Genomic DNA, 12,012 nt, shown 5'->3' with positions numbered 1-12,012 from the left:
CTAAAGGTAATACAGAAACGGCTGCAAGCATACTTTTTCAGAGAACTTCCAGAGGTTCAAGCCAGATTTAGAAGAGGCCATGGAATGAGAGATATCATTGCCAATGTCCGATGGATCTTGGCTGAAAGCAGAAAATATCAGAAAGATGATTACCTGTGCTTTATTGACTACTCAAAGGCTTTGATTGTGTGGATCATGACAAGCTATGGACAACACTGCAAAGTTTGAGTAATCCAGAACACTTAATTGTGCTCATGATGAATCTGTACCTGGACAAAGAGGCGTTTGTTTGAACAGAAAATGGAAATACTGAATGGTTTAAAATTAAGAAAGGTGTATGACAAGTTTGTATTCTTTCACCATACTTATTCAACCTGTATCCTGAGCAAATAATCTGAGAAGCTGGGTTCTATGAAGAATAACGTGGCATCAGGATTGGAGGAAGACTCATTAACAACCTGCAATGTGCAGATGATACAACCTTCCTTGCTGAAAGTGAAGAGGACTTAAAACATTTACTGATGAAGATTAAAGAGCACAGCCTTTGGTGTGGATTACATCTCAATGTAAAGAAAACAAAAATCCTTACCACTGGACCAATAAACAACATTCTTATCAATGGAGAAAGATTGAAGTTGTCAAGAACTTCATTCTTCTTGGATCAACTGTCAACACTCATGGAAGCAGCAATCAAGAAATCAAAGGGTGTATTGCATTAGGCAAATTTGCTGCACAAGACCCTTTAAGGTGTTGAAGAGCAAAGATGTCAGCTTGAAGACTATGGTGTGCCTGTCCCAAGCCATGGTATTTTCAATAAGCTCATATGCACGCAAAAGCTGGACAGTGAATAGGGAGACTGTAGAAGAATTGATGCTTTTGAGTTATGGAGTTGGAGGAGAATATTGAAAGTGCCATGGGCTGCCAAAAGAACCAAAAGATCCATTTTGGAAGAAGTGCAGCCAGAGTGCTTCTTGGAGGCCAAGATGGCCAAACTTTGTCTCTCATACTTCAGACATATTGTCAGGAGGGACCAGTCGCTGGAGAAGGATATCATGTTTGGTATGGTTGAGGGTCAGAGAAAAGAGGAAGACCCCCATCAAGATGGATTGGCCAAGTCGCAGCATCAATGGAGTCAAGCATGGCAACTGTAGTGAGGTTGACCCAGAATTGGCAGTGTTGCTTTCTGCTATGCATAAGGTCGCTATGAGTAAGTGCCGACTATATGGCACCTAACAACAATTTCTTTCAGCATAAGGTCCTCAAGGTTCATCCATGTTATGGGGTAGGTTGCAGCTTCCTTGTAATTTTCAACATAGCATGATATTCTATTGTGTGTATTACCAAAGTTTATTTATCCATTCTTCCACTGATGGGCACTTAGGCTTTCTCCATCTTCTTGCTATTATAAATAGTGCTGCTATGTACATTGGTGTGCATACATCTATTTGTATTATGGATCATATTTTTTGTGGCTATATACCAAATAGAGGAATTGATTACAAGGTATTTCTATTTCCAAATTTTTGAGGAATTGCCATACTATTTTCCAGAGTGGTTGCACCATTTTGTATTACCACCAGCAATGTAGGAGTGTCCCAGTCTCTCCACATCCTCGCCAGCATTTATTGTCCTCTGCATTTTTTAACTTCACTGTTATTGCTGGTGTGAGATGATTTCTCAGTGTTGTTTTGATTTGTATCTCTCTAAAGGAGAAGTCCTGGTGTGGCGCTGTAAGTTAATGAGCCAGACTGCAAAGCCATTTGAACTGCAAGGTCGGTGCTTCAAGCTCACCAGCTGTTCCTTGGAAACCCTATATAGGGATTCTATGAGTCTGGATCGACTCGATGGCACTTAACAACAACAGAGGAGTTCTTGTAGCGTAGTGGTTACAAGTCGGGGTGCCAACCTCAAGGTCAGCAGTTCAAAACTACAAGTAGTTCCATGGAAGAAAGATTATGTATTCTGCTCCTGTTATGATTTTAACCTCGGAAACCCTGTGCAGGGTCACTATGAGTTGGAACTGACTACATGATCCTTAACAACAACAACAACAACAATGGCTAATGCAATGGCTAATGATCATGAACATTTCTTCATATGTTAGTTGGATGCCCAAATGTCTTCCTTGGTGAAGTGTCTGTTCATGTCCGGTGCTCATTTTTAAATTGGTTTACTTTTTTTTTCTTGTAGAAGTGTTGTAGTTTCCTATAAGTTTTAGAAATTAGTTCCTTGTCTGATATAACATTGCAAACTTCTCATGCTGATGCTTTCTGCATTATTCAACATTTTGCTCATAGAATCCCTCAATATTACGAGTCAAGGTCTGATTTTTTTCTGAATTTTCTTCAGTTCTTTCAGTTTGAGAAATGCTGCACATGATCTTCCCTTTTGGTTTTCTATCTCCAGTTCTTTGCACATTTCATTACAATATATTACAATGTTGTTGTTGTTGATAAGTACCGTGGAGTCGGTTCCAACTCATAGCGACCCTGCACAGGGTTTCTGAGGCTGTAAATCTTTACGGGAGCAGAACGCCTCATATTTCTCCCACAGAACCACTGGTAGTTTCAAACTACTGACCTTAAGGTTGGCAGCCCAACTTGTAACTACTATGCAACCATTTAATAGCAACTTCTCAGGTTGAAAGAAAGTGGCCCAACAAATAGCACCTTAGATCTGTAGGAAGAAATGAAAATAACCTAAAGTGTAAGTATGCAGCAAATTTTTAAAACTACATATATACTTATATATTAATACACATATATTGAATAAGGAATCATTGCAACACTATCATGAGTTTTATGATATGCATTGTTGTAGTGTATATAGCAAAAAAAAGCAACAAAGGATAAATATATTTGTTGTAGTATATATAACAAAAAAATAATAAATATGTTTATCCTTTGTCGCTTTTTTTGTTATATACTCTAAAACAATCAATGCATATTATAAAACTCGTGATAGTGTTACAATGATTGGTTATTCAATATATGTGTATTAATATATAAGTATATATTTAGTTTTAAAATTTTGCTACATACTTACACTTTAGGTTATCTTCGTTTCTTCCTACAGATCTAAGGTTCTATTTGTTGGGTCACTTTCTTTCAACCTGAGAAACTTCTATTAGCATGTCTTGTAGTTTAGGTTGGCTTCAATTTGCTTTTTAAGGGTAGACACTTCTCCAGTTTCTGACTAATATTTCTAACATTACAAATGCCTTCAAATGCATAGGAATTTTGTGAGGGTGTGTGTAGGACAGGTTTTTATAATTGTTGTCTTCATCTCTCTTACTTTTACTAAGCCTCTCAAACATTGATAGAAGCTGGGATTCCTACTGTGTATATTTTAACCCATCAAATGTTAGTCTTATTTATTCATTAAAAAATCACTTGTTGAGGTCTCAAACTGTGCAAGGCATTAATAAAGACAAAGATTGCTCAAGGAATCTCAAGTCATCTACTATCACTAGAAGACAGGATATGCTGCTGAGAGTGAACTGTAATCAGCCCATGAAGAAAATTGCCATGTTAATATGCTTATTTTATCTTGCAGGTGATAAGGAGCTGTTGAAGGGATTTAAGCAAAAAAAAGAAATAGGTTTTAGAAAGACTAATGATATGGATAAGAAACTTGCAGAGTAAAGCCTATGGATTAACAGACCAGTTGGAATATTTATAGTTATTTAGAAGAGACTGAAGGAAGTATAGAAAAAAGGAGAGAATCAAGAGGTAAATTGTGTTATTGATTTTGCAATTGAGAATAAATAAAATTTATTTGATGGAAGATGCCAATTCTAAGTTGGGCCATGAAAAAATCATCAAAGTAAATCCTGAATATTTGTTTCTTCTAACCTTTACTGATGCAGTTATCTAAACATGCATTTGCAATTCCTTGGAATACATAAAAAAATTTAAAAACAAAAACCAAAAACCTTAAGTCATCTCTTGTGTGCAGAGGATCTGACTAGGGACACAGATATCTCTGAAGATAGGATGCCTAGCATTTCAGATTTTAGAATTTTTTTCAGGTGTAATGGTTATTATTGTTACACATAAACACCAAGGAAATTAAAAAGTATATTTTGTTTCTCTGCCACACACCCAAAGATTCTTCTATTACTGGTCTGGGTTTCAATCTTGGTATCAGGGTGCTGAAAGTGAAGAGGACTTGAAATATTTACTTATGAAGATCAAAGAGCACAGCCTTCGATATAGATTACATCTCAATGTCAAGAAAACAAAAATCCTCACCACTGGACCAATAAACAACATTCTTATCAATGGAGAAAAGATTGAAGTTGTCAAGGACTTCATTCTTCTTGGATCAACTATCAACACTCGCGGAAGCAGCAGTCAAGAGATCAGATGACGTATTGCATTGGGCAAATCTGCTGCACAGGAGCTTTTTAAAGTATTGAAGAGCAGAGATGTCAGCTTGAGGACTAAGGTGTGCCTGACCCAGGCCATGGTGTTTTCAATAGCCTCATATGGATGCGAAAGCTGGACAGTGAATAAGGAAGATCGTAGAAGAATTGATGCCTTTGAGTTGTGGTGTTGGAGGAGAATACTGAAAGTACCATGGACTGCTAAAAGAACCAATAGATCTGTTTTAGCAGAAGTGCAGCCAGAGTGCTCCTTGGAGGCCAGGATGGCTAAGCTTCGTCTCTCCTACTTTGGACATATTGTCCAGAGGAAACAGTCGCTGGAGAAGGATGTCATGCTGGGTAAGGTGGAGGGTCAGAGAAATAGAGGAAGACCCCTAAAGAGATGGATTGGCCAGGTGGCATCATTGATGGACTCAAGTGTGGCAGCAGTAGTGAGGTTGGCCCAGGATCGGACATTGTTTCGTTCTTCTGTGCATGGGGTCACTATGAGTCGGTTCCGACTCGATGGCACCTGACAACAAATTAGGGTTTTTAACTACTGCCCTAAAGCGGTACTTAAATTTTGGTATGAAATAGACTCACATGGAAAACGTCTTAAAACAATGACTGCTAGGCTCCATGCCCAGAATTTCTGATTTAGTAGGTTTTGAATGGGGCCAGAGAGCTTGTATAGGTTTCCAGGTAATGCTGGTACTACTAGTCTGGGGACCACATTTGAAGAATCACTCTCCTATCGAGACTTGAAAGTCTTGATAGGCAGTAAAAGATTATGGCTAAAGGCCATAATATTAAAAATAAAAACTGCTTTATTTGATATGAAAACAACTATAGACACTTTTTTATTTTATTAGTATAAGTTTAACTGATATAAATCATAAGAACAAAAAGAAAATCTCAGTATAGATAAAGAAGTATTGACTAGTTAAAATTCAAGAGAGAATAATAAGTAAAACGCTAAATACAAATTATTCAAGAGATTAATATAGGGTTGAGTAAACTATTATTTTTAAAAGAATGACATGCAACGCTCATGTCTCTACAGAGGGCAATTCAAGGTGAAATTTAAGAAGCTATAAATAAACAATTTAGATTAATGTAAAATGTTAAAACAAAAAATGATGCTTCTCAGGAATGGTGATTAAATAAAGCTTAAAAAGCTTACTTTTGTAGTTTCTGGGCAGAGCCAATGGTTAATGAAGGTAGCATAGTGGTTACGAATCGGGCTGCGAACCTTAAGGTCAGCGGTTCGAAACTACCAGCCGCTCCGCGGGAGAAAGATGAGGCTTTCTACTCCCGTAAAGATTTACACCCTCGGAAACCCTGTACAGGGTCGCTATGGGTCGGACCCGACTCGATGGCACTTAACAACAACAACAACAACTAGCTGAGAAGTTGGTGGTCTGAGTCCACCCCGAAGCACCTTAGAAAAAAAAGCCTGGTGATTTACTTCTAAAAAATCATTCATAGAAAATTCTATGCATCATAGTTTTTTACTCTGACTACAGTGCAAAGGCAATTAGTTTTGTGTTGTTGTTGCTGTTGTTGTTTGCTTGTTTGTTTTTAAGTTGTTTTGAAGCAAGATGCATATATATGCATATATATGCAAATATAATCCTAGAATGACTTTAATGTAGATTTTTCTCCAAATTTGTGTGTGACATCTGTATTTTTTTCACATACCTTATCCTTACAATTCACTCTTTTGCAGCTTTTAAATTAATTTAGGAGATCAGATTAGATAGGCAAAATGAATGATAAGACACAAGCTAAAAATTAAGTCAAAATTAAAAAATTCACACCTTAGTCTTATACCAATCAATAACATTAAGAGAACTATGTTTGTAAGTTTGTTTTGTCCAGACTAATCTATAGACATTCAGAATTATTACTGCTGTAAATATAATTATCATTTTAAATACTAGAAAGTTGTGTGAATATCTTCGTATATGTTATTTTTACTAAACAATAGATTACTGTCAAGAAAGTATAAAATCAACTATAATTATTCATGTATTCTGTCAACTCTAAATGACCTATCCAACACAAACAGCAAGAGATGTTATCTGTGGTGCTTTATAGTGTTCTTTCAGAAAAGAGGCATTTCCTGTCATTTCTTTTGCAGCTTATCTGCATCCTAACACATAATAACTTTGGATGAAATCATTCTAATTTTAAAACAACTATATATTTTTATGTGCACCACTTTGTTTTAATGAAATTCCAATTAAAAAACAAAAAACAAAACAAAACAAAAAAACTTACTGCTTTCTTTAAATCTAAAGCCTGGAAGAAAACTGCTTAAAAATAGATAGCTAAATGTATTCCATCATGAAATTATGGTTGAATTTTTTTCTAACATTTAGTTGTGAATTGAGTGAATGTTTACAGATAAGATCATCAGCTTTTCATTCAACAAATCATATACTTTGTTTCATCTCAATGGTTACAATCCCTCCATATCACAATAGTTGTCCCACTTCCTCCCTGTGTTTCATGTTTGTATTCCAACGCCCTTCCCATCCTTTCTCAACTTTGTCCTTAGAAAAATGTGGCCCTCCCTTTTGATTTGAATTACCAGTCCATGATTAACATACCTTATGAGTGTTGTTGTCCCCCACAATAAACCTATATACTGTTTGGATGAAAACTGGGCCACAGGGGTGAGTTCTTTCCCAGACCTGAAGGGTGGTCAATGGCCATAGTTTCAGTCTCTCCACTCTATTTCTGATCAGTAAACCAGGTGTGTTTTTTTTTTGTTTTTGTTGTTTTTGTTTTTTTATTCAAACATTTAGAGATTTGTTCCACATTATATCCCACTCTATCCAGCTGTTCCTCTGGAGAAAGATGAGACTTTCTGCTCCCGTAAAGATTTACAGCCTCAGAAACCGTGTACACAGTCGCTATGAGTCGGAACCGATTCCACAGCATGTAACAGCAGCATCTGGAACAATCTAATGTGATCCCTTTCACAACGGATGGTATTGGTAAATCAGCACCATCTAGTTCTTCTGGACCCAAAGTCATGGAGACTAATGTTCACATGTCCCATTAGTCCTTTGGACTAATTGATTCCAAGTCTCTTCAATTCTTACCACTTTTCTTTCATAAGCAAATGGAGAGACCAATAGTTGCATCTTAGACAGATGCTCATGAGCTTCCATGATTCCAAACATTACTCGACCATGTAGGATATAGAGCATTGTACTTGGGTACTGGTGGGGGTGGTGGTGTGCCATGGAGTCAGTTCCAACTCATAGCGACCCTGCATCTCAATCCATGAATTTAAACACTAATAACCAGATTGACTGCATTTGTGTAAAGAAATGGTGGAAAGCTCCATATCATCAGCCCAAACAAGACAAGTGGCAGACTGTGTAAAAGACCAAAAATTGTTTTTATATGCAAGTTCAGGCTGAAGTTGAAGAAAATTAAAGTAAGTCCACAAGAGCCAAAACCTGGCCTTGAACATATCCCACCTGAATTTAGGGATCATCTCATGAACAGATTTTCTGAATTAGACTCTAATGACAGAATACAAGAAGAGTTGTGGGATGACAGCAGGAACATCACACAAGAAGAAAGCAAAGGTTATTTAAAAGACAATAAATAAAGAAAAGAGCAAAATGTACGTCAGAAGAGACCCTGAAACTTGTTTTGCAAAGTAGAGATGCTAAAACAAATGAAAGAAGTAAAAGAGCTGAACAGAAAAATTTAAAAGGCAGCTCAAGAAGACAAAATCAAGTATTACAATGAAATATGAAAATACCTGGAATTAAAAAACCAAAAGTGAAGAACATGTTCAGAATTTCACTAGCTGAAAGAATTGAAGAAAAAATTCAAACCTCACCTTGCAATACTGAAGGATTCTATGGGCAAAATATTGAATGGTGCAGAAAGTATCAAAATAAATGAAAGGAATACATAGAATCACTCTACCAAAAAATAAATGGACAATGTTCAACCATTAAAAGAGGTAGCATATGATTAAGACCCGATGATTCTGAAGGAAGAAGTTCAGGCACGCTGAAGGCATTGGCAAAGAACAAAGCTCTGGGAATTGATGGAATACAAATTGGAATTTTTCAGCAAACTGAGGCAGCACTAGAGGCACTCACTCATCTATGCCAAGAAATTTTGAAGACAGCTACCTGGTCAACTGGTTGGAAGAGATCCATATTTGTGTCCTTTACAAAGACAGGTGACCCAAAGGCATGTGGACTTAATCTGACCATATCATTAATAATGGCATGTAAATAAAATTTTGCTGAAGATAATTCAAAACGGGCTGCAGTAGTACACTGACTGAGAGTTTCCAGAAGTTCAGGCAGAATTCAATGGGGACATGGATTGAGGTATATCATTTCTGCTGTAAGATGGTTCTTCGCTGAAAGCAGAAAATACCATTGACTATACAAAGACTTTTTATTATGTGGATCATGACAAGTTGTGGACAATACTGCAGAGAATGAGTATTCTGGAACACTTAATTGTGCTTATGAGGAATCTGTACATAGACCAAAAGGTTGTCATTTGAACAGAACAAGGCAGTTGTTTGAACACTGAATGGTTTAAAATCAGGAAAATTGTGCTGTATTCTTTCATAATACTTATTCAATCTGTATGCTGAGCAAATAATCTGAGAAGCTGTAATATATGAAGAAGAATGTAGCAGCAGAATTCGAGGAAGGCTCATAAAGAACCTGAGATATGCAGATGATACAACCTTGTTAGCTCAAAATGAAGAGGACTTAAAATATTTACTGAAGAATATCAAGGACCACAGACTTTCTTAGTACTGACACATTATTTGCCATTAATCAAATGGTTGTTGTTATTGTTAGGTGCTGTCAAATCAGTACCTACTCATAGGAGCCTTATACACAGCAAAACAAAACATTTCAGGTCCTTTGTAAATCTCAGAATCACTCGAGGGCTAATGCGCTGGACAGCAAGGTTACTTTGAACCATAAGATCAATGGTTCAGGCTCACCAGCCGCTCCTCAGAAACCCTATACAGAGTTGCTATGAGTTGGACCCAACCCAAAGGCATTTAACAACAACATTCTAAGTACCATGGACTGCCAGAAGAATAAACAATCTGCCCTGAAATAAGTGTACTCAAAATTCTTCTCAGAAGCAAGGGTGGCAAGACTTAGGCTCTCTTTCTTTGGACATGTTGTTAGGAAAGGCTAGTCCCTGGAGAAGTGCATCATGGTTGGCAAAGCAGTGGGTAAGTGAAAAACAAGAATACTTCTAAGGAGATGGATTAACACAGTGGCATCAATAATAACATAAAAACACATAACACAATTGTGAGAATGGCTCAGGCACAGGTAGTGTTTCATTGTACACAGGGTCGCTATGAGTCAGAATCAACTTGAGGATACCAAATAACAACATATCTCTTGATTCCCACTTGGAGTAACTTTATTGTTTTCTCACTTCCTTTTTTTCTCATTAGTTTCAGTCGGTGAAAAAGGTAAAGTCTGTCAATAGTCACTTCAAGATTTTGCTTCTGCATTAAATCCCCTATTACTGACATAAGGCCAAACAAACAAACAAACAAAAAACATGAGAAGCGAGCTAGAGTCTATTGCCTTCAGGATCTACACCTGAATGTTTTCTGCATCTGAAAGTGTTAATGATCTACCACCTAAAGCATCCAACATCTTCATCTTTCTTGTTTGTTTGTTTCTGAAGAATGCCTCCAAAAGTTTTTGTCTAATATTTATACTTTTTCCTAAACTCCTTTGGCTAACCTGTAGAATTTAGGATCCTTGAGTCATCTTCAGGGTAGTACCCTTTTGCCTGGGAAAGTAAGATTCTAACTTTAAGCCTTTGTAGAGTATGAGACCTTACTGGAATCCTAAGCCCCACACATCCTTCAGAGTTGTTACATTTGCATTTGAAAATACTTGCACACCAACCCAGAACTTCTAGAACATATTCCTGATAGAAATAAAGTAGAAAAAAACCTAACAGTTTGGCATTTTGAATTTCTGAGGTATCAGGCATGGGAAGTTGGCACATCATAGAAAACCGTCTTCTAGGACTGAGTGTTTAAGGGTGAGCCATATGCTCACTGGTAACCACCTGGATCTATTTGTGAGTGGGATTGGGGGAAATTCAGCAATGAAGACAAGGGCTGAGTTAGAACATGTTCTATTGGCACCTGTTGACCTTGAGATAAAAAGAGAGGGAAGGTTGGCTGTTTTCAAGTTTAGGGAGTTGTGAGAACTTCTGAAGCCATGGGGAATTACCTAGCCCACGGGGAACTAGGGCTGAAAGTGAAGGGTCAGCTGGTTTGAAATGCACAGAGTTGTGTGTGAACTCCCAAGCTTAAAGCTGATACCCCTTTGACGTAGCTTGGATAGCTAGGACTGAGTTGTGATCAGAACTTAACCAGAAGAAGATAAAGATTTTTAATACTGTAAGCAAGTCTCAATTGCTACATTTTGATGAACTAGACTTTTGCTTATTGATGCAGTTGCTCAAAATTCCAACCAGAATGGAAGACTCTTCAGATCAAGGAACATGCTTATCTCCTCAGCAAGCTGTGTGTGTGTGTATGTGTGGGCAGGGGGGCACTAAAAAGGGATGAAGGTACAAAGGAGAATTCCCACTGAATAGCTTTCCTCTTCCAGATAGGTCTGGTGAAAGGTGGTGAGGGATGATGTTGATAGGATTTTTATGATTTCATTTTTAATTGTTAGTAGATTAATTGTGATTATCAAAACTGTAGTTGTACAAGATGTGTAGCTAAAAGTAGGGAGTAGTTATCTTTCATTTCAGGAACAGATGATTCCAGGACAATCAAGAAGGAAGAGCATAACTGAAGCTTGGGACCACTGCCTGGAAAAGCATTGGCATCAGACAGTGGCAGAGGCACTGGCATGGAAAGAGAAAGCAGCTATGAACTCTACGCCCATGCACTAAGTAAGGCAGTGTGACATGGGCAGGAATCTGGCTTGCAGAATGTGTCCTTTGGACATTTAAATGAGCATATATTTTTGTTTTGTTTTGTATGTGTGCGTCACATATTTTAGCTACCTTCATTTGTGCATATATGATATAAATGGGGCCTATGTGCTTTTGGTTGTATGTTTTAGTTATATCATGTTAAGTGTAAGTATCACCTTACAATTTTGGTTATTTTGAGATTGTGCATATAGTTTATTGGTTTAAAGTTGACCAGAGTGAACTCTAGAGAACAAACAAGATGGCGAATTGGGTGGAAGTGCAGTAAAGGAGCTCTGCCAACAACAACACAGAATATCCGACCAAGCAGGCTCAAGGGATTGTCACAGAAATCTGAACCACATATAAAGGAATATTTAGAAGGTTGGAAGGCTCACAGCTGGGGGAATTTGTGGCAGAAACAAGAAATCCATTGTTTTCTAATCTGGGACGCTAGGCTGCTCCAGGAGTCGCCATCTTGGGTGAGATCACGTGGGGGAAGGATCAGAGTGACCACAGACGACTGGCAGATCCGCTGAGATAAAGGTGTGGACATTCTTTTCTTTTGGTATCTGTTCATTGGTCCCTTGCTGTCTGCGCACCTCCATTCTGGTAACTATAGGGATGCCTGAGCTAGTGGGCATGCCAGCCCCACCCTTGGAGGGTTC

This window comes from Chrysochloris asiatica, unplaced genomic scaffold, assembly GCF_000296735.1.
Source record: "Chrysochloris asiatica unplaced genomic scaffold, ChrAsi1.0 scaffold00011, whole genome shotgun sequence".
NCBI lineage: Eukaryota > Metazoa > Chordata > Mammalia > Afrosoricida > Chrysochloridae > Chrysochloris > Chrysochloris asiatica.
Note: the sequence above shows the minus strand (reverse complement) of the source record.